Genomic DNA, 22,680 nt, shown 5'->3' with positions numbered 1-22,680 from the left:
GAGAAAGAAAGGCAGAATTATAGAAAGGGAAAGAGAGGGAAAAGATCTTCCATCCACTAGTTCACTCCCCAGATGACTGCAATGGCCAGGGCTGGGCCAGGCTGAAATGCAGGAGCCAGAAACTCCATCCGGGTCTCCCATGTGGATGGCAGGGGCCCAAGCATGTGGGCCACCTTCTGCTGCTTTGTCAAAGTGGTCTTGAGCCAGCTCACTTCATTAAGGAGTGGCCTGGGTGAGGAGAGAAGAGAAGCATGGAGTAGCCAGCAGTTAGGACCCAGGGGTTTTGCAAACCCACCCCCCCTTTCTGCTGTGGGAGCTCCTGAACACATTGGCTACTCCCTTGGAGCCGGGGGAAGGTGGCCGGCCTGCAGCCACCTGCACGGAGCTGCGCTTGATGGGTCACCGCACTGAACATGAGGCATGCCCCCTCCGAGACTGGCACATTGCAAACTCAGCCCACTCCCACCCCCACCCCCGGCCCCAGCCCCAGCTCGGGAAGGCGCACAGGAGGCCGGGTTCTCCTTGGCTTTCCGTGCACGCCAGGCCGCCTGGGCCCCAGGGACCACACAGAGAAACAGCCCTTTGTTCTGCAGCCCTGCCCAGCGCTGGGCCTGGAGCCTTCCAGAAAGGGAAGTTCAGCGAGGAGGCTGCCGACTGCCGAGGGCTTGTACAGGAAATTCCATTCAAGACCCTCATTTCCGAAAGGCTAGGGGCAGAGCCGGAGTGGCCCGGCCCTTCGGTCATTAAAAAAAAAAAAAGAAAGAAAAAGAAAACACAAATACAGGCCTTGACAGCCCTCAATAGGAGGTGACAGGGCTGGCTTTGTTGTTTGTTTATCTCTCAGGCTGAAGCCAATTAGCCCAATTACCTAAAAAAAAAGTTCTCTGGAGATGATATTTTAAGTTCATTTCGTCCCCACAACAGGCAGCTCCGACACGTTTTTCCCTTTAGTTCCAAAGACTCATGCCCAGTCCCCACGGCGGGCAGAGTGGCCCTGGGGTCACATGTGGGAGGGCCAGGGAGGTCAGGGGCCTGCCTGATGGTTCCCAAATGCTCTTGCAAGTAGCCGTAGATTTGAACTCTGCCTTGTTGCTGAGGGCACGGGGCGGGGAGAGCCGGGGGAGCCGGCTCTGTGGTTCAAAGACACGGCCCGCTCTGGTTTGCACCCAGCTGGGGGTTTCAGGCTCGACCATCCCCAGTGGCCTCCGCGCATGGGAGGTAGTGGGTTGCAAACGTGGCCAGACCCGCTGCGCAAGCCAAAGCTGTGAGTTGTGTGGGTTCACCATGGCTTGGGAGCCAAGAGACCCTCAGGATTCTAGCGTCTGAGGCTGAAAAACCCTGCAGCCTTCGGAAGCCAGCAGGGTTTACCCAGAATGCCCAGAGGCAGGAGAAGGATGCTCTTGTCGCAACGCAGGGCTCTGGGATTCAGCAGTGAACCCCAAGTTCTGGCCTTTACCGGAAGGGAAAAGCAGGTGTTTTTTGTCAGTGGTTCCCCAGTGTCTCCCCTTGAAATCGGACAAATTTACCCTGAAATGTGGCCCCTTAAAGTTCCATAGAAATGTTATCCGGGCTGCCACGTGTACTACTGGAATTTGGGGTGCCTTACGATTTCACCACAGGCTTATTACTAAATCCCTGATATTAACAAGCCTGAGAAGGTTCTTGCCTAATATTTAGAGGAGAATTCTAAATACCGGCACAGATAAATGAGGCAGCATGGTACGTTTTAAGCTCTTTTTTTTTTTTTTTTTGACAGGCAGAGTGGACAGTGAGAGAGAGAGAGAAAGAGAGAAAAGGTCTTCCTTTGCCTTTGGTTCACCCTCCAATGGCTGCCCGCGGCTGGCGCACTGCGGCCGGCGCACCGCGCTGATCCGATGGCAGGAGCCAGGTGCTTCTCCTGGTCTCCCATGGGGTGCAGGGCCCAAGCACTTGGGCCATCCTCCACTGCACTCCCTGGCCACAGCAGAGAGCTGGCCTGGAAGAGGGGCAACCGGGACAGAATCCAGCGCCCCGTCCGGGACTAGAACCCCGTGTGCCGGCACCGCAGGGTGGAGGATTAGCCTAGTGAGCCACGGCACCGGCCCTCGTTTTAAGCTTTTATTTAGTGAGAAAGATGCATAGGAGAGTGAGAGCTTTATTTAGGAGAGAGAAGTGAATGGGGGTTCATACTGAGCACCAGGAACCAGCCACATAGATGAGCATCTAGGCCAGGAAGCCTAGAGCACGTGGCCCGAAGACCACGCACTCTGGAGGCGACGGGCTACAGAAAGCCCCCTCCTGACAATAGGCCCGGGAAGAAGAGCCAAAGGGGAGTTGTTAATTAACCTGATTGGCTGGTGGGCACCCCAGTGTGGCCAGGTAGGGGAATGAGACCACTCAGGGGCGTGGCAAAGGCATCAGGTAGGGGCATGAGGTCACACAGGGGCGTGGCAAAGGCGTGGTCTTCCAGTTCACAAATTTAACAATTTTAACCTGTATGCCTGCCTACTTCACCCTGATACCTAAAACCCACCTATAGGAGGGTAGTCTTTGAAGTTTGTGGGCATGCATATTGTAAAAAAAAAAAAAAAAAAAACACCTCTGTGTGGATTCTAAACATTTTGTACCAAGATAAGCAGAGAGCTTTCTAATTCCCCTGTGGTTCAGTTTGTGCAATTTGGTTTTTACAAAGGGAGACTCTGCCATTTGTGAAACGGCATAAACATTTCTTCAGTGCAGCGCTTTTCTGGAATCTGGTTTGGAAAGCGCAGCGTGGGACTCAGGGCTCGCTGGAAATGCAGGCTCCGGCAGCACGCGGACCCCGGGGTTGGGGTCGCCCTGGCCAGGCGATTCTCAAGAAACGACACCCACTTGCTAGGCCCCGTGACGCTACCAGGAGGTGGGCTTTACGGAACAGGTCCTAGGCCAGAGCCCTCCCAATGGCACTAGACCCCTTTAAAAGGGGCCGGGGAGAGCGCTCTCAGCCTTTTTCCGCCACACCACGTGGGGAGGAGTCGGCAGCCTGAAGGAGAGGCCTCAGTGGAACCTGCCCAGGCCTCCACCGTGCACTCCCGGCCTCCAGCCTTCGGACGGTGAGAAGTTGATTTCTGTTGGTTTTCTGGGTCACCCGGTGTGTCGCGCCGCGCCACACCACGCCACGCCGTACTGCGCCGCAGGGGAAGGGTTCTGACAGGCGTCTCCAGGTCCTTTGTGCGCACTCACACAAGCTAAGAAGGGGACACGTGCCCAGGCCGCAGGAGCTGACGGCCCACGGTCGGGCGTGGGCTCAGCCACGGTGGCCGTTGGAGTGGCTGGCCCTCCTTGTCCCTGTGGGTGTGTGCTTTCTTCAAAGGCTGGGTTTCCGTGGTACAACAAGTATTTCGGGTGTGACCACTCAACCCCATGCCCCGCCTGGGCCTGCCTGCCTTCTTCACCCTTCTCCTCCCTAGAAGGGAAGAGTTCGTCAACCCTGAGCTTCCAGAATCTTCCGCTAGCTCTAGTCTCCTCTTTTGCTTCACTGGACTCTTGGCGCCAACTGATGGCCAAGGTTGATTTGCATAATTACGTAACCCAAATCAGACTAAAGCTGTCAACCAGAATGTGCCAGTGGGCAGCAGGCATGGGAGAATCATGGGGTGGGGTGGGGTGGGGCGGGCCCTGTTCCTCACTAGTCCTGTGACCCTAGGGATGCTATTTCACGTCTGTAAGCCGCGCTGTCCCAGCTGTAAAGTGGGGAGATGCGTGCCCACCTCCTAAAGTTGTTTCGAGGTTTAAAAATTAGAGCAAGCATCTATGCAAAACAGCTGGTGCGTGCTAGGGGCCCAAAGCGAGTAGCAATTACCCAGCTGAAGGCAAGAGCTCCTCAAAGACATCGAATCTCAGCCTCCGGTGGCGGGGTGGGTAGTAATCCTGCCCATTGTTAAGTCTTCTCCCCAGAGATTCCAAATTAGCCCCTCCAAGGCAGGGCCCAGGAAACAGAGCGGCACCCACCCCATGTGCATCTTATGACACCTTGCAGGCGGCCCCTGGGCTCGCTTTGAGAAGCTCTGGGCCGGGACTTTGAGGAACCAAACAGGAAGCAGTGTAGTGCCTGACCCAAGTGCTGGGCGGCTGCCACCCTTGTGGGACGCCTGGCCGGAGTTCCTGCCTTCTGGCTACAGCCTGGCCCAGCCCTGGCAGTTGCGTGCATTGAGGGACTGAAACTGCGAATGGAAGACACTTTTCTCTCTCTCCCTCCCTCTCTGCTCCTGCCCTATCTTCTGCCTTTCAAATAAAGTGAAAATAAATATTTAAAAAATTTGTAAAGGCTTAGTGCTCCTGCCCCCCCCCCCCCCCCCCCGTTATGGATGAACCGCGCGTTTATTTAGTCCAAGTTTGGCCTGGCCTGGCCTGGCCACCGTCACAAGGACCCGAAGGCCCAAACAAGCAGCTTCGCCTGTGTGTATTTGTTTCATAAGAGGGCAGGTGTAGGGAATCGAGGGGGCACAGAGCAGGATCCGACGGTAGTGAGTGGGGAAGCATGGCCGGGCCTGTTTGCTCTGATGCACCCGTGTCCCGGTCCTTTTGCCTGCGTGTGAAGAGGGCGGCTCTGGAATGAGGGGCCGTGACCTGCTCCGGACAAGGGCAGGGCAAGGTCAGGATGACCTTTCTCAGGTTCTGTCATTGCCGTGCAGTTATGGGGGTACCTGTCCATCTGACCCCACCTTTTTCTCTAAGCCTAGGGAAAATGAGCTGGGGTCTCGGCCCGTGGAGAAGACACTCAGTGGGAGCAGGGGGCCATGGGTGTGATGTGGTTGCCAAGGAGATAAAGGCAACAAAGGAGAAGACGGGATTGTCCAATGGGCAGGGCTGCCCCGCCATGGGGTGTCGGGGAGACCTGTCAGATCCGGAAATGGGCAAGAGAGGCTGGCGTCTTAGAGTGGATGCTGGGTGTTCTTGGTGGGTGAGCAGGTACCAGCTGATCCTCTAGGAGTGCTTGGATTGTCTGAGATTGAAAAGGCTATGGAGCAACTCGGTCAGGTTAGAAGTTAATCGGTAGAAAAGGAAGTTTTCCTTGTCCATAGGAAGACATTGGAATCACATCCTCTACAGAATAAAAATCTTCCCAAGATGCATCTGGTTTTAACATCTTACTAGTTTCCATGTTAGCCCATAAGCTAAACAAAACCTTTGACATGTATTCATTTTAGACTTGCCTAAGAGTCAAAATTTTACTTTTTATGAAAGTTAGAGTTTAGCACAGATCTTTAGCTTGAAAGAGAGATTAGAAACAAAATGCGAAAGAGAACATGATTTTTAAGGCTTACTAAGCCTGACAGCTTTTTCCACAAATATTTTTAGAACGCCGTTGGTGCCACGCATTGTTCTATGAACTAAGAAAAGAAAACCACCATTTGCACTTGGCCTCACCAGCCTTTCTGAGAGCTGCCATGAGCCCTGCAGTTCAGAATCTGGGGGCGGTGCAATGATTCGCCCATAAGGCGCAAATGAACTTTGCTTGAGGTACAGTGATGCCTTCTGTCACCACCGCTGGAGAGACGAGTTTTGCAGCTGTTGACAAATTCACTCCACATTCGTTCTTTTAGGTTTGTTGTTGTTGTGTGTGTGTGGTTTGGGTTTTTTTTGGACAGGCAGAGTAGACAGTGAGAGAGAGAGAGAGAGAGACAGAGAGAAAGGTCTTCCTTTTGCCGTTGGTTCACCCTCCAATGGTCGCCACAGCCGGTGCGCCGCGCTGATCCGATGGCAGGAGCCAGGTGCTTCTCCTGGTCTCCCATGGGGTGCAGGGCCCAAGCACTTGGGCCATCCTCCACTGCACTCCCTGGCCACAGCAGAGAGCTGGCCTGGAAGAGGGGCAACCGGGACAGAATCCAGTGCCCCAACCGGGACTAGAACCCGGTGTGCCGGTGCCACTAGGTAGAGGATTAACCTGTTGAGCCACGGCGCCAGCCTTAGGTTTGTTTTCATAGATTTATTTATGTATTTGAAAGGCAGAGTGAGCACCGTGCTCCGGTACTGTGGTCAGTACGTGGCCCTGCCCCGTGCCCCGGTACTGTGGTCAGTACATAGCCCTGCCCCGTGCTCCGGTGCTGTGGTCAGTACGTGACCCTGCCCCATGCCCCAGTGCTGTGGCCAGTACATGGCCCTGCCCCGTGCTCTGTTGCTGTGGCCAGTGTGTGGCCCTGCCCCATTTCTCCCATTTATCCAGGTCTTGAGATGGGGTCCACAGTCTCGAGGTACGTCCTTGGATGAGCAGGTGCTGGGGACTTGATCTGTGCAACCGGAAGTCTTTTCTGGATTATTTCTTTGCAGTCTGAGTTCTCCATTCCTATGCTGAGTTCTTTGAGGTTGCAAAGGATGCCAGCAAAGGGCCTGGGGATTGGACAGACAGGCCCACTGCTGTGGCAAAGCAGACTCTGGGACGGCGAGGTCGGTGGCCGAGGCCCATGGATGCTTTGGCCACCCGTGTGCCAAGGGCTTGGGTGGTGGCCGCTTGAGAGTTGATGTGTTTCAGAGACTCAGGGCATGGGTGACCATTCCCTTCCCTCTGCATCTGCCATTGCCCACCCTCCACCCCTTGCCCACCTCACCCCTCCGGTTCAGAGAAGGGAGCCTTGCGCAGTGGCTGGCTCCTCCCCAGCATCTGCACAGGGGCCCACGGACCGGGCTGCAGCGGCCCAGAGGGAAGGCAGGAGTCTGTTGGCGAGAGGGCCTGCTCCCGGGGCTCCTAAACATCCCTTTGGTTGAGTGTGCTGAGTTTTTCCTAAAGTGAATTGAGGAAGAAGTAGAAGTGTAGATTTCTGGGCAGCAGTGGCCTTGCTTAGAGCCACTTAGATGCAGTCCCATATCGGCACCTGTCATAAATGCCGAGGGATGCGGCACTCATGCTGAGCAACAAGGGGCATCGGCCCCACCCCCACCCCCCACCCTGGCTAAGTGTACCCTTCTCCCGAGGAAGGGGTCGCTGTCCCAGCATTCCCGTCCCTCCCTGGAGCATCCTCGGCCCAGCACCATCACAGCGTCGAGGGTTGTGTCGGGACCAGGGCTCCCGCTTTGTCCCCGACTCCGCCCTCACCACGGCCGCCTGTAGCCCTCACACTCTTCCCGGGACACCGCAGGGGCGATTGTCAGAGATTCCCCAGCCCCACCCCTTCGGCCCTCAATCCTGCCTTGCTCAGCACCTGTGGTCCCTACAAGATAAAGACTGTCCAAGGCAGCGCTGTGTCGGCACTGCCCGGCCAATGTGGACTCTGAAGCTCTGCTAGTTTCCTCTCACTGCCTCCCGGTCTCCAGGAGCCCGGCTGTGCCACACAACAGCGCATGTTCCCCCGCGGTCAGCTATGTGGAGAGGGCCAGGCAGGCAGGCACGCGGCGTGGCAGTTGAAGCACTGCTTGGAATGTCTGGTTGTGAGTTCCAGCATCCTGCCGATGTGCACCCTGGGAGACAGCAGTGATGGACCAAGCGGTTGGGTCCTTGTCACCCACATAGGAGACTCGGGTTGAGTTCCTGGCTCCTGATCCAGCCCTACCTGATGCAGGCATCCAGGGAGTGAATCGGTAGATGGAAGATCTCTGTCTCTGATGTGCCTGTCTCTCTCTGCCCTTCAGAAATAAAAACAGAGTTTGAACATTTAAAAAGCTCAGGCAGCTCACCTGCCGATCTGTGTCATGAGGCTGAAACCAAGATGTTGCCCGGGCTGGAACGTGGCGGAGGAGCCATTTCCAGGCCCGTTCACCCTGATGGCAAAATGCAGTTCCCGTGCAGTCCTGGGACTGGGGTCCCGCGCCCTGGTGGGCTGCCAGCTGGGTCACTCTTAGCTCCTGGAAGCTGCTCTTGGGGCCTCACACGTGTCCACCTCCGTCATCAAGCGGGGAAGGGTGCACCAGTCCCTCAGCAAGGTCACAACCCCCTGGGACTTGTGGTTGGATTTTAGATCCTCCACCCAACCAGAGGATCTTCTAAGCTACATAATGGAGATAATCAGGGTGGTCCTGGGTCCTGGGGTCAGGACAGGAAATCCCACGGAAGGGAGCATCATGGGATCCTTCCCATCACAAGGTCTCTGACCACACGCAAGGGCAAGAATGCAGTAGGAGGATCTCTACCTACGTGGTGGCTGGACCCCTCCTGGCCATGACCTTGCCGTGACAAGCCCTAGCCTGATCCTCGGCAGGCTGACAGCTGGGTACCGGGAGCCCAGCTGGGCACTGTCTGCTCACAGTAGAAGGCAGAGTGCCTTCAGAGATGGAACTTCGCATCTGGCAGGGCCGGCTTGTCTGCCGTGGCAGCCGCAGCCACGGTAGCCACAGCCCCAGCCACAGCCACACACAGACTCTGTGCTCCTGGGCTGGGCACAGGTGGCTCGATGTTCTTGGGCTCTAAACAAGACCAGGTTCTCATTCCCTAAACCCGTCTCCAAGGGCTCAGCCTCCGAACCAGACAAGCATCCTTGCTTGCCTATTAACCCTTTCCATTCACCCTGCATCCTTGGCTTCTTCTCATTTGCTTTTGAAATTTCATTTGAAAGGCAGAGAGAAAGACAGAGACAGATGCTAAGGCGGATCTCCCATCCGCTGGTTCACTCCCCCCAGTGACCACACAGCAGCTACGACTGTTCCAGCCAAAGCCGGGAACTCAGAACTTCATCCAGCATGGGGTGGCAGGAACCCAGCTACTTGAACCATCTCCTGCTGCCTCCGGGGTGTGCGATAACAGGAAGCCACAGTCAGGGGGGGACTGGGGACTGGAACCCAGTACTCCAGGGTGAGGGCATCCCCAGGAGCGTCCTGACTGCTGTGCCAAACGCCTGCCCCTCAGTCCTGGGTTTCTTGGCCTTTTGCTTTATTTTCTGACCGGAGGTCTCCCTGCTGCCCGACCTGATACCCTGTTACGCACCGGTGCGTACCTGCTCTGGTGCACACGGCTCCATCCCTCCTTGTCTGTTCTGAGCTCCTGAAGATCTGTCTTGTCCTCTACCTACAAGCCAGAAGGTCCCCACTGCCCACCCCAGAAGCCACTCTTTGTATTTGTCACCACTCGTGTCTGCTGTGACCTCCATGGCTGAAGTGCCTGGCACATGGTAGCAACAGTGTATACCCCCCAATGAGATAAATGGGTGAGCGCTGAGTGAATTGGTGAGCTTGAGTCGTCTGTGCTTTGTAATCTTCTATTGTTCTTACAACATCAGCAGGACAGCAGGCTGCCTCTGGTTTGAGACACATTATATATTTTATTTATACATATATATTCATGTATTCATTTACCCCTGGAACTGTAGTGATAAATACCAGCAGGATAAATATTTTCCTTGGCTGTTAAAGAACTGGTACTCAGTAGAGAAGGGGGGAGCATTTTTCCCCTTTGGGGTGCGTTTTGTGAGCCTGGAGAAGGTTTTAAAAATCAGAGTAGCGTGAGCTACTGTCCAATCTAATCACGAAGCCGCCGGGTCTGCCAACCCGAAGAGTGATAGAATTCCTTCCTTTTGTGAAATACAACATTCTCATTGTTTTCCCCTAAAAGAGACACTTAAATTTGCTTCCCACCAGGTCTGAAGCCGGTGCCTAATGTGGCTGAAAATGTTATTGAGGCCAGCACGGAAATCCAGTGCCCCAGGGACGCGGGCCTCAATGTCTCCTTGTTTCCAAGGGCATTCTCCTTTGTGTGCTGGGATCTCAAATGACATGTTTGGACACAAAGCCTCTTAGGTAGAGATTACTACATTTGCAGGCGCCCGTAATTTGGAGCTAGGTTTATTATTTCAGAGTCTTTTTTCACCATTAGACTTTGGTGAAATTTCACAGCTGAGCCACCAACCGGCATTTGAAAATGTCTTATTGTGCTGTTTGTTATATTCCTGTCCATCTCTCCCTCCCTCCCTCCCTCCCTCTGTCTTTGATAAAAGAGTCATGCTCATCATAGTTTCCCAGTAAAGTCTTCAGTTTCTTCCCATCGAGGTCATTTTCTTAACCTCTTGGAGATATCTATCAGTCCGGGCTTAAAACCCTTCTGTGTGAAGCGAGCAGAGAGGAGACAGCTGATAGGGAAACAGAGTCCATGGGGATCTGGGTAGAGTGAGGCTCATTTTCTAGAGACGATTATTCTCAGGCCAGTAGATGAAGTGGGTTCTTAGCACGGTGGCAGGTTTGGACCAAGGAACCCTGGAACACAGGAATCACAATGTCTGTATTTGAGAGCCAGTGTATGCTCGCCACTCACCAACTGTATTCACCACACTGCTGCTTTTCTGGGTGTGTGTTTTAAGATTTATTTGTTTGCTTGAAAGTCAGAGCTACAGGGGCCGTGGGGGGTGGGAGAGAACGCGCGAGAGCGAGCTTCCATCTGCTAATTCACTCCCCAAATGGCCACGATGGCCAAGGCTGGGCCAGGGCAAAGTCAGGAGCCAGGAGCTTCTTCTGGGTCTCCCCCATGGATGCAGGGGCCCAAGCACTTGGGCCATCCTCCGCTGCCTTCCCAGGCACATTAGCAGGGAACTGGGTTGAATGTGGAACTGGCGCCCACACGGGATGCTGGTGTGCAGGAGGTGGCTCCCCCCACGAGGGCACAGCGCCAGCTCCTTTTCCATGTTCTTGGCGCGTTGGTGTCTTTGGCCTCTTGCAGGGTTAGCCGACTCTTAGGGACCAAAGGCCTCTCCTGGCTCAACCTCCCATCCAGACCACCCCCTCGGAAACTGAGTCTGTCTCCAGGGGGCAATATTCCTCAGGGCCACTCACCCCAGAGCCAGGTGGCGGAAGCCTAGGAACAGCCCCTGTGCCCCAGAGCCTGCAAAAAGCATCCAGACTCGCCAATCCCACTGCTGCGTGCCTTCCTGGCCACCTCGCCCATCCATCGCTTCCTATGAAAACCACAACAGAGGTTCTCACAGGCGCTTCCCCCAGCCCCTCCAGTTCCTGCTCATCCCTGATGCTGCCGCGTGTGGTCCCGTGTGCCACGCCTCCTGTTTCTAGGGACTATGAGTCTACGAGTGATCTTTGCAGCAGTGGCTGCCTCCTGGCCTCTCAACCTCACCATTCCTGAATAAGCAGAAAACCTACATCTTAATGACTTTTTTTTTTTACTTCCTAAGATTTATTTATTTATTGGAAGAGTTATAGAGAGAGGAGGAGAGACAGAAGTAGAACGAGTGGTGGCTGGAGGGGTGGGATGACGGGCGTTAACTGGTACAGAGGCTCAGTGCTGAAAGATGAAGAGTTCTTGAAATGGGCGATGGTGATGGTTGTGCAGCCGTGTGGATGTACTTGATACCACTGAGCCAGGCACTGGAACGTGGTCAAGGTGGGAGGCGTCTTGTTAGGGGGATTTCCCTACACGGCTTTCGAGGGGGTGGTTTCCTGAAAAGGGGACTGACACATGATGATGCAGAGATCAAATAGTTGTAGCCAGCAGAGAGGGCGCAGGGCGAAGAAGAGCTGCACTGGAGTGGGGTGCGCGTGGTGAGGCCGAGTGTGAGGAGCTTGGGTGTGAGGTGTTAGGAGCGGGCGCCGCCGCGTGCCTGTTGCTGGGACTGTAACGCACCAGCAGGAGCGGGATGAGGCCAGGAACTCGCAGAAGGCAACTGGCTGGGAGGCCGTGCGGGGGTGTGAGCCTCATGGATGAAGTGGGCTCAGGGGGTTGGCGTCCCACAGACGCACCGAAGGAGAAATGGAAGGGCCTAGCCCGGGCCAGTGCTATGGTGCAATAGGTGAAGCCTCTGCCTGTGGCGCTGGCATCACACATGGGCACTGGTTTGAATCCTGGCTGCTCCACTTCCAAGCCACCTCCCTGCTAATGGCCTGGGACAGCAGCAGAGGATGGCCAAGTGCCTGGTCTCCTGCACCCACGTGGGAGACCTGGGAGAAACTCCTGGCTCCTGGCTTCTGATCAGCCAGGCTTGGCCGTTGTGGACATTTGGGGAGTGAACCAGTGGATGGAAGACCCCCACAACACCCCCCCCCCATAACTCTACCTCTCAAATCAATCAATCAACCAACCAACCAAAAGAAAAAAAGGGCCTAGCCACTGACTGTAAAGAGACAGGGCTCTTGCAGGTTTTGCTGGCTCCCTGACTCCATGCTGGGGTGTCTCTACTCTCTACTCTACACTTCTACGCCCGTATCCCCTGCCCTCACAGGAAGATTTTGGCCCGAGTGTAGGGGATTCTGGGTGATCAGCCAGAGCGCCATCTTTACCTAAAGGGAGAAGAGAGAATCGCCGTGGCCTGCAGGGCTCACAGCTGTCAGACAGGAGACCGGGGACCCTGCAGAAGGCTAATCGCTCACAGGCTGCCTGGAGACACATTCCCCGGGTGTCAGTGGAGCAAGGACCTGCAGGCAGGGAGAGGACGCTGGGACTGGAATTACAGATTCCCAGTGCTGCCTGCAGAGTTGTCTCCTGGTAATCACGAGGGTTTCGTCCCAGGCGCTCCCCATGCCCAAATGCACGGGTGCCCAAGCCCCATGGCTAAAGTGGCCTGGTGTCTGCGTGGAAGCTCCTTGGCCCTCCTGTGTGCTGGGAACCCTCTCTGAACAACTTACGCAGACACAGTGTAAATGCTATGAAAACGCATGCCATACTCATTGTTTGGTTTTTACGATTTATTTTATTTATTTAAAAGGCAGAGAGAAGGTGGGAGAGATGGAGAAAGAGAGAGAGCCTCTATTTGCTGGTTCACTCTCCAACGGCCACCATGGCCTGGATTGAGCCAAGCTGAAGGCTGGAGCCAGGAACTCCATCCTGGCCTCCAGCATGGGTGGTGGGGGCCCAAGTACTTGAGCCATCTTCTGCTGCCTTCCCAGGCGCAGGAGCAGGAAGCTGGATCAGAAGTGGAGCAGCTGGGGTTCAAACAGCTGCTCATCTGAGATGCCCGTGTCGCTGGCAGCTGCTTAACCTGCTGTGCCACAACACGGACCCCTAAACTGTATTGTTTAGGGAGTAAGCACAAGAAAAAGTCTGTACATGCTCAGTGCAGACACAGTATTTTTCCTACTGCAGTTGTTAAATCTGAAGATGCAGGTACAGGAGGGCCAACTGGGTTGCTTGCTGATCCTTGCTACTGATTTCTGACTTTATTATTATTATGGCCTTTATTATTATTCTAGCCTTACCTCAACCCCCATTATCTGGCTCAGCAAAGCCCACAGATTGTCCAAACACTGCTTTTCATAATGCTTCCACCAATTCTTTCTTTCAAAAGATTAGATGTATTTTATTTGTTTAAAAGGCAGAGTGATGGCAGAGACCTGGAGGGGCAGGGAGTGGGGGAATGGAGCAGAGATTGGTACCTTCCATCCATTGGTTCACTCCCCAAATGCCTGCAACAGCTGAGCCAGGCCAAAGCCAGGAGCCCGGAATTCCACCCAGGTCTCCCACATCGGTTAGGATGTCCCACGTAGGTGCTAGGGACCACTTATTTGGGCCACCATCTGCTCCCCTCCCAGGTGTGCTGTTGGGAAGCTGGGCTGGTGGTAGCACACTGTAGCCAAGACTCAAACCAGGCACTCTGATGTGGTATGTGGGTACCCCCAAGACGTAGCCTCGGCTGCTGCATCACAACACCTGCCCCTCTTATTTTCCATACAAACTGCTTTTTTTCTACTTTTTAAAAAATATATATTCTTGTTGTATTTGAGAGGCAGATAAAGACAGATGGACAGAGAGCAACAGAGATCTTCCATCTGCTGGTTTACTTCCCAAATACCCACAATAGCTAGGAATGGGCCAAGAACTCATCCGGGTCTCCCATGTGGGTAGCAGGGACCCAAGTCGTTGGGCTGCCTCCTAGGGTTCACATTAGCAGGAAGCCAGGACTTGATCCCGAGCACTCGGGTGTGCGTGTGGGCATCCCACGCCCCGTGCTGGCAGCTGAGCCGAACGCCTGCCCTCCCTCCACTGACTGTTTCTCAGGCCCACTAGTGAGACGCTCAAGGGGACTGGTTGGGCTTCCTTTGTTCCAGACTGTTCCTTGAAGATCAGTGGTGGCCAGGAACAAAAAGACAGGAAGTCAGGCAGCAGGAGGGACCCACCCAGGGTAGTAACTCTCCCGATGGACTTGAGGGTCAAGGACATCAGTCCTTATTCTGAAGCTTCCCTCCTATCTTGCAAGACAAGATGATGAACATATCAAACTCTGGAGTTGTAAATAGGCCTATTTGTCTTTTAAACTTGTATTTATTTGGGGGCACAGATGAAGAGAAATTTCCCATCCACTGGTCCACTCCCCAAATGCTCTCAACAGCTGAGGCTGGGCCATACTGCAGCTAGGAGCCAGGAACCCAACCCAGATCTCCAGTGTGGATGGCTGGGGCTGAATTCCTTAAGCCATCACAGCTGGCTCTTGCGTGCACATTAGCAGGAAGCTGGAATTGGGGGCCGAGCCAGGGCTTGAATCCAGGCACTCCCATATGGGATGCAAACATCTGGTGCAGCATCTTAACCACCAGGCCAAACACCTGCCCCATGGACCTGCTTTTAAGATAGCCAGCGGCACTAAAGGAGCAACGGTGTCCTTGCCATAGGCTTTCCTTTAAGTCACTCCTGCCAAAACTCTCGAGACAATAAGCGTATTTATCCCGTAGCCACTTTCAAGGTATCTGCCGCAGGTTACACAGGTTTCTTAGTGAGCACACGTCCCTGGTCATTTGAGGCTGCTGTGGAATGTCATCAACACTCACAAACACTTTCTTTGTTTTCTTTTTTAAAGATTTATTTATTTTTTTGAGAGGTAGAGTTACAGACAGAAGGAGAGACAGCGAGAGAGAGGTCTTCCGTCCGCTGGTTCACTCCCCAAATGGCTGCAGCAGCCATAGCTAGGCTGATATGAAGCCAGGAGCCAGGAGCGTCCTCCTGGTCTCCCACGTGGGTGCAGGGACCCAAGCACTTGGGCCATCTTCTACTGCCAGGCCACAGCAGAGAGCAAGATTGAAGTAGGGCAGCCGGCACTCAGACAGGTGTCTGCACGGGATGCCAGTACTGCAGGCGGAGGCTTAACCTACTACACCACAGCGCCGGCCCCCAAACACTTCATTTTATGCCTATTTCAAAGCAGTTCTCCCCCATTTAAACACGCATCCGCCTCCCTTGGGTGAGCTCCTTGTCTAGAGACAGCAACAGAGCCTCTACTGATGTGACTGCAAGACCTTAGCCAGAGTTCATGGTTTTGAAGCATCAGCACTCCAAACAGGAGCAGAAAAGCACAGTGTGGCCGCAAAGCTCAACAGAATTCACGACCAGCCACGTGATGCAGCCACGAAGGGCCCTGAGTGTCCCTTGGGATTTTTCAGTGTTTGTGTTTCTATCCTGGTGGTTCCCGGAAAGAGTACCACCTGTGTCCTGCGGATCACCTGGCCGACCGCCCAGCTCGCATTCCGCTCCCCCATGCGGCTGTCCGTGCTTTGTCGCGGGTTCCCAGCTTCGCCGGCACTGTTGAGCTACCCAGGCTCAGCACCCCCAGGGTCCGGGAGCCTTCTCAGGCACAGCCTGCAGCATTTCACAGCCAGCCCTTCAGTGGACCCTGCATACGCGGTGGGAGAGTCCTGTCTTGGTCCAGCTTTTGCTACTCTAACAGAATACCCACGAATGGTCATTTGTAAAGGAGATAGGTTTGTTTTAGTTCAGGCCAAGTGTGGCTGCACGCAGTGGAGGCCTTGTGCAGCTTCCGTAGCAGAAAGCAGGGTGCGTGCAAAAGAAGGAAGACACAGGGGGGCCCGTCTCATGGTACCCACAGAAGCACGCTAATCCTCTCGTGAGGGCGATGCCCCATAACCCCAACACGCCTTAAAGGCCACACCACCCCTCAGTGCCTTTACACTGGCAGAAATCTCAGCGTTTGGCCTAACAGCAAACAAGCAGGTTAGCATCCCTGCACCCCACGTCACAGTGCCTCGGTTTGACTTCTGGCTCGGCTTCTTGGCTTTTTTCTAATGCAGACCCCAGGAGGCAGCAGCGATGCCCAAGCCCCTGGGATCCTGTTACCCGTTTGGGAGAGCTGACAGAGTGCCTGTCTCCCCGCTTCGGCTCCGTTCAGCCTGGCTGTTGCAGGCCTTTGGGGAATGAACCACTGAAAGGGAACTCCCTCTTTCTCTCTCTCTCACATAAATTTTTTAAAATATGTATTGCATTTTTAGAAATGTCAACATGTGTTTTGGTGTGGCCATACCAGGTCCACACCATAGCATCTCCCAATCTTTGGGAAGTAGACAGTTGACTTTTTTTTTAAGATTTACTTACCTATTTGTTTATTTGAAAGGAAGAGCTAGAGAGAGAGAGAGAGAGAGGGAGGGAAGGAGGGAAGGAGGGAGGGAGGGAGATCTTCCATTCACTGGTTTACTCCCCAAATGACCACAGCGGAGCCAGGAGCTTCTTCCAGATCTCCCACGTGGGTGCAGAGGCCCACACGCTGGGCCATCCTCCACGGCTTTCCCAGGTACCTTAGCAGGGAGCTGAATTGGAAGTGAAGCAGCCGGTGCCCATCTGGGGTGCCGGCATCACAGGCGGTGGCTTCACCGGCTTCACCGCGACACCAGTCCCAGGATGGTGGAGTCCGAATTTCTGAACTTGTGATGGCAGCCAGAGGGGTTGGAGAAGAGCAGTAAAGTGGAAATTATGAATGTGTAATTTACAGGGGAAACAGGCAATGTAAAGAGCAGAAAGCCATACCTAATTTATGCACAGGGACAGAATGTGCGCTGAAAGTCAAGACAAGATCCTTAAAGATTAGATAGAAAAACAGGATAGAAAGAGAAGAGCAAAGAGGTGGAGGTGTCAAGGAGCGGAGTGTCCGGCAGAAACACTGGCTCACAGTCACCGAGCTGTACAGTGAGAAAAAGGGAGACCATCCACACATATTAGGCGTTCCGGAGCGGTCCTCCACCTTTCCTCCCCCTGCACCCCTTGTACTCACACACTTCACACTCCCGAGAATAACGGACGAGGGTCTCAAATGTTCCAAGGGAAGAAGCAGGGGCAGTCGCCGGCCCCACCTGCCATGAGAATCCACTTCAGCCGGGTACCGAAAGGTCTAATTTAGTGTCTGGGTATCATTGGAAGACAAGTTGCTCCGTGTAAGTAACATTGAAGCCTCACCCATGGGATGGCTGTTGGCAAAACAAAGCAGACAGCAAGTGTTGGCAGAGATGTGGAGGAACTGGAGTCTGGTACATTGCTGGTGGGAACAGAACATGGTACAGCTATGGTGTTCCTAAGCATAAAATGAACTAGCATGGTGGTTCCTAAAAAAACTAACCATAGAATTACCATATGATCCAGCAATTCTCCCTCTCTGTATGGATCCTGCCTCCTACAACAAGGAAAGGAAGGACTAAACAGATTCTCGTCCATCCATGTTTATAGAGAGCTTCACAGTAAACAGGAGGAAGCAATCTGTTAGTGCCAAATGGATAAACAAAATGTGGTATACTTTCTTTTTAAGATTTTTGTATAGGGGCCGGCGCGATGGTGTAGCGGGTAAAGCCACTGTCTGCAGTGCTGACATCTCATATGGGCGCTGATTCGAGTCCCTGCTGCTCTACTTCTGATCCAGCTCTCTGCTATGGCCTGGGAAAGCAGTAGAAGATGGCCCAAGTCCTTGGGCTCCTGCATGTGGGAGACCCGGAGGAAGCTCCGGGCTTTGGATTGGCGCAGCTCCAGCTATTACAGACCCAAGGAGTAAACAAGTGGATGGAAGGCCAACCTACCCCCCACCCTCTGCCTCTGCTTCTACCTCTGCCTGTCTGTAACTCTGCCTTTCAAATAAATATATAAATCTTTTTTTTTAATTATGTATTTATTTGAAAGAGTTAGAGAGAGGGAGAGACAGAGAGCAAGTCTTCCATTCAATGGTTCACTCACTCCCCAGGTGGCTGCCAAGGCCAGAGCTGAGGCAGACAGGAGCCAGGAGCTTCTTCCAGGTCTCCCATGTGGGTGCAGGGGCCCAAGCACTTGGGTCATTCTCTGCAGCTTTTCCTAGGCACATTAACAGGGAGCTGGATTGGAAGTAAAGGAGCTGGTACACAAACCAGCACCCATTTGAGATGCCAGTGTCATAGGTATTGGCTTTACCCATTATGCCACAATACCGGCCACCAAAACGTGGTATACTTATAAATGGTTTTATCATTCAGCCTCAAGGAGGAAAGAAATTGTGACACTTGCTACAGCATAGGTGAAACCTGAATATATTCTGCTAAGATGAATAAGCCAGGTACAAAAAGACAAAGACTGTAGATTGCACTACACAAGGAGCCTAGACCAGGCAAGTTCAAAGGCACAGAAAGTAGACAGGTGCTTGCCAGAGCCTGGTGTGGGAGAAGAGGGTTGTTTAATAGGCGCAGAGTCTCAGCTTTAAAAGATGTGAAAGCGGGGGGGGGGGGGGGGCACTGTGGCACAGCAGGTCAACACCCTGGCCTGGGGCGCCGTCATACCATATGGGCACCTGTTCTAGTCCCAGCTGCTCCTCTTCTGATCTAGTGCTCTGCTATGGCCTGGGAAAGCAGTGGAGGATGGCCCAACTCCTTGGGCCCCTGTACCCACATGAGGGACCCAGAAGAAGCTCCTGGCTTGAAGCCAACTGGGGAGTGAGCCAGTGGATGGAGGACCTCTCTCCCTCTCCTCCCTCTCCTTCTCTCTCTTCCTCTCTCCCTCCCCCCCTTTCCCTCTCTCTCTTTACCTCTCTCTCTCTCTGCCCCTCCTCTCTCTTTCCCTCTCTCTCTCTCTGCCCCTCCTCTCTCTGTTCAGCTCTGACTTTCAAATAAATAAATCTAAGGAAGGAGGGAAGGTAGGAAGGTAGATGTGAAGTGGGGGCCAGCACTGTGGTGTAGTGGATTAAGCCTCCACCTATGGTGCCGACATCCCATGTGGGCACCGGTTCGAGTCCTGACAGTTCCACTTCCAATCCAGCTCCCTTCTAATGGCCTGGGAAAGCAGTGAAAGATGGACTGAGTGCATGGGCCCCTGCACCCTTCACCGGGTGAAGCTCCTGGCTTTAGCCTGGTCCCTCCGGCCTTTACGGCCATCCGGGGAGTGAATCAGCAGATGGAATATCTTTCTCTCTCTCTGTGTCTCTCTCTATTTGTAACTCTGCCTCTCAAATATATAAATACATCTTCAAAAAAAGGAAAAAAAAAGATGTAAAAAATCCTCCAGATGGGTAGTGGTGATGGCACAATCGTGTGACTATACTTGGTGCCACAGAGCTGCACACCAAAAATAGCTGAAACGGTAAATGTTATCTGCATTTTACCACAACTTAAAAATATTAAGCAAGCTTGTGTTTCCAGCCTCCCCGTGGGAGCACCACACCTTGACAAGGCTCATTTTTAATGGACACGTTCCCTGGCCAGGGACACAGGCCCCTGCTCTCTTAGAGCGGGGCAGCCTTCCCCAACCCCCGCCTGAACTTCTCCTGAGGGTCCTGGCTGTAGGCGGACTCAGCTCGTTCCCCAGTCCTCTCCCTGGCCAGCTTTGCACCACTTGGTCCCTTTCCAATGGTCCTCTGTCCCTTCCCTAGCCTCCTGTGTCCTGAACGCTTCCCTTCAAATTTGCCATTTGCATTCTCAAATCTGCTGCGAGACGAGAGATGAGAGATGGCCAAGAGGCAGGTGTGTTCATGTCGGGGGGCCCTGGAAGGCTGGGCAGCCCCTAATAAATCTGGGGTTCCGTTGTGGCTATGACCCTCTACCTGCCCCCTGCCTTCCCCTCCTGGGAGCGCCCTGGACTGGCATTGCTTGGTACTGTTTTAAAAATAGACCACCGTGGGCTGCAGAGGCGGTACCTGGACAGCCGAGCAGGAGCATGTGGGCCCGGGGGGACCATTACGAGTTCTCCTTCCTGCGCCCTATTCCCCTCAAGATGAAGGTGGCTGTGGGATGACTTCTCCTCCTTATGGAGCTGGTGGGATGGTGACACGGGTCAAATCCCCCATCCACCCAGAGCCCTGACCCTTCCCTGTCTGCCCCCCTGATGGGGACCCCAAGGCAGCCAAAGTCAAGGACAGCTTCTGAAACCGCACATTGGCCCCCCCTGAGTGGTGTCTTCACCTCCCGCCCGCTCACGCTCTTGCCCTGGTGGTGGACTCCACCTGAGGAAGCTCACCCAGCTCGAGACTTCTACAAGAAAATGCCAGAGGCTGCAAGCAGGGTGGGTGAGCTTCTGGACGAGCTGGACCTGGGCGTGGACCCCCCAACTCCTTCCACGTGTTCCGGACAGACAGCAGAGAGCATCCAGGGGCCCACACCGACAAAGGTGCTGTGGGGAGGAGCCTGGTTCTGCACTATGGAGCTCCTGTACCACCTGGGGAGGGCCCTGGCTCTGTGTGGCCAGACCCAGTGTGAGGTCATCGGAGATGCCTTCTCTGTGGGCCGCCAACCGCGTGTCTCCACTTTCCAGGACCAGCCTCTCGGGACAGCCCCAGTGCAGGCTGGAGAAGACCCTCATGTCCTGGGGCTGGGATGAGAACATGCCCCGGATGATGGAGTTCAGCAAGTTCTTCCTGCCCTCCGAGGCCTTCTACATGATCCGCGCTCACACCTTCTACTGAAGGCGCGTGGGCAGCAACCACCCGCAGCTGTGTAGCCAGCAGGACCTGGGTGTGCCGCCCTGGGTGCCGGAGTTCAAGTTTCAGCTGTGTACCAGGTGCCCCAACCTGGCGGCCGTGACAAGCTGAGACCCTGCTACCAGGGACTCACTGGCCAGTCGTGTGCAGCTGCGCTGAGCTGCTGACTGGCACGCCCACTGCTGAACCGGCCCCTAAGCCTGGCCACGTAACGCCGGGGGCCTGGTGACGCGTGGCTCCTCTTTCAAGCATAGTGCCAGTCCACAGAGGCCCTGTACACCCATCTGCAGTCACCACCCTCCATGGCTGCTTGTCCCTTGTGGTGATAAAGATCTTGAAAGAGAAAAATAAAATACAACGAAATTTATTATTATGAAATAATATAATGCACATAAAGAAAAGGGCATAAAACAAATGCAGCATCTAATGACTGATCATAAAATAAACACTCACGTAGGCTCATCCAGGCAGGAAATACAGCACTTCCTGTGTGCCAGGACCCACCCCAACCTCTCAGCACACACACGCACACACACACCATAAATTACAGGCAGAGTTACAGAGAGAGAGAGAATCTTCTACCTCCTGGTTCACTCTCCAGATGGCCACAATGACTGGAGCTGGGCCAGACCAAAGCCAGGAGCCAGGAACTCCACCCGGGTCTCCCACATGGGTGCAGGGGGGCAAACACTTGAGCCATCTTTTGGGGCTTTCCCAGGCATATTAGCAGGGAGCTGGATCGGAAGTGGAGCAGCTGGGACTCGAACAAGCGCCCCCATGGGATTCCGGTGTCTCATGCCACAGCTTAATCCCCTGTGCCACAACGCCAGCCCCCAGGGCTAGAACTGTTGAATATTCTGCAAGGAAGCAGTGAGCAAGCAGGTCAGGCAGGGGCTGACAATTGCTTCTGGCTCTTCTGCTTTGAACCCAGCTTCCCACCAATGCACACACTGGGAGGCTGCAGGCGATGGTGAGTGTTTGGGTTGCTTCAGATTGAGTTACTGGCTCTTAGCTTCAGCCTGACCCAGCCCTGGCTGTTACAGGCATTTGGGGAATGAAACAGAGAATGGAAAATGCTCCCCCGACCCCACCCCCGCCATTCAATTAAAATAAAAATAAATGTTTTTTTAAATGAAATACCTAAAGTGGGTTCTGTTTTCTGTTTTTGCTCTTACTAATGTTTTCCTAAACAGCATTTCCCAAAGTCTCTGGTAATTAGAATCACTTACTAATCATCAAGGAGAATTTACTAAAAATACAAATCCCAGGGCCCCAAACCCAGACCTTGTGAATCAGATTTTCCTGGAAAGGAACAGAGGAATCCATGTTTGACAGGGATGCTGGGTAACTCCTGGGAGCCAGGAAGTTTGGGGAACTCCATCTTTCTCAGAACTGCACACAGCGCTGGCCCCTCTGGTTTTTCTGAAACTGATTTGTGAACTCATTTCTTTCTTTTCTTTTTTTTAAGATTTATTTATTTGAAAGACAGAGGCAGAGGCAGAGAGAGAGATCTTTCATCCACTAATTTACTCCCCAAATGGCCACAAGGGGCGAAGCTGCGCTGATCTGAAGCCAGGAGCCAGGAGCTTCTTCCAGGTCTCCCATGTGGGTGCAGGAGCCCAAGCACTTGGGCCATCTTCTACTGCTCTCCCAGGCCACAGCAGAGAGCTGGATCAGAAGTGGAGCAGCCGGGACTAGAACTGGCGCCCATATGGGATGCCGGCACTGCAGTGGTGGCTTTACCCACTGTGCCACAGCTCATTTCTAATCACATGTTCTCCACTGGAGCCTTCTCTTTTGTCCATGAACATAATCATGGCTCCTGCAGCCCTAGCTTTCCTCAAACACCCCTAGCTCCTTTTCCTACTCCAACAAAGCCTCCTTTAAAATGTCGCTACCTGCTGCCTCAGTTTCCCCACCTTGTGCTCTATGACCCACCTCTACCATGGTCTGACTTCACTCTCACCAATCCAACAAGCTTCTAGAAGATTCCCCCAGCACGCAGTCCCCAACCTGGCATCCCCACGGCCTCTGCTGCTTGGTTGTCTCCTCTCCTGACCTCTGGTCTGTCATGCACTCTCTTAGTTTCATTTGCTGGGGTGCCTTTGGCCGCTCTGCACGTGTGGTGGTCCCCCAGAGATGCTTGCTGGGGACTGTTCTG

The 22,680-nt window shown here is 53.9% G+C and overlaps 1 long non-coding RNA gene across 4 annotated transcripts in view; it reads left to right on the top strand.

Annotated features, from left to right (window-relative positions):
* Nucleotides 1-2,598: 2,598 nt before the first annotated feature.
* Nucleotides 2,599-22,680, top strand: part of LOC138844158 (uncharacterized) — a 68,319-nt gene continuing 48,237 nt past the window's right edge. The window contains exon 1 of one of the 4 annotated variants that reach the window (XR_016213945.1): nucleotides 2,599-3,071. This is a non-coding gene — a long non-coding RNA (uncharacterized LOC138844158). The remainder of the gene's footprint in view (nucleotides 3,072-22,680) is intronic. The other 3 variants (XR_016213947.1, XR_016213946.1, XR_016213944.1) reach the window with 3 other exon arrangements.

This window comes from Oryctolagus cuniculus, chromosome 10 (assembly GCF_051225735.1).
Source record: "Oryctolagus cuniculus isolate XC-2025 breed Fujian yellow rabbit chromosome 10, ASM5122573v1, whole genome shotgun sequence".
Lineage (NCBI taxonomy): Eukaryota > Metazoa > Chordata > Mammalia > Lagomorpha > Leporidae > Oryctolagus > Oryctolagus cuniculus.
The sequence above is the reverse complement of the archived record's forward strand: the minus strand, read 5'-3'. Positions and strand labels throughout refer to the sequence as shown.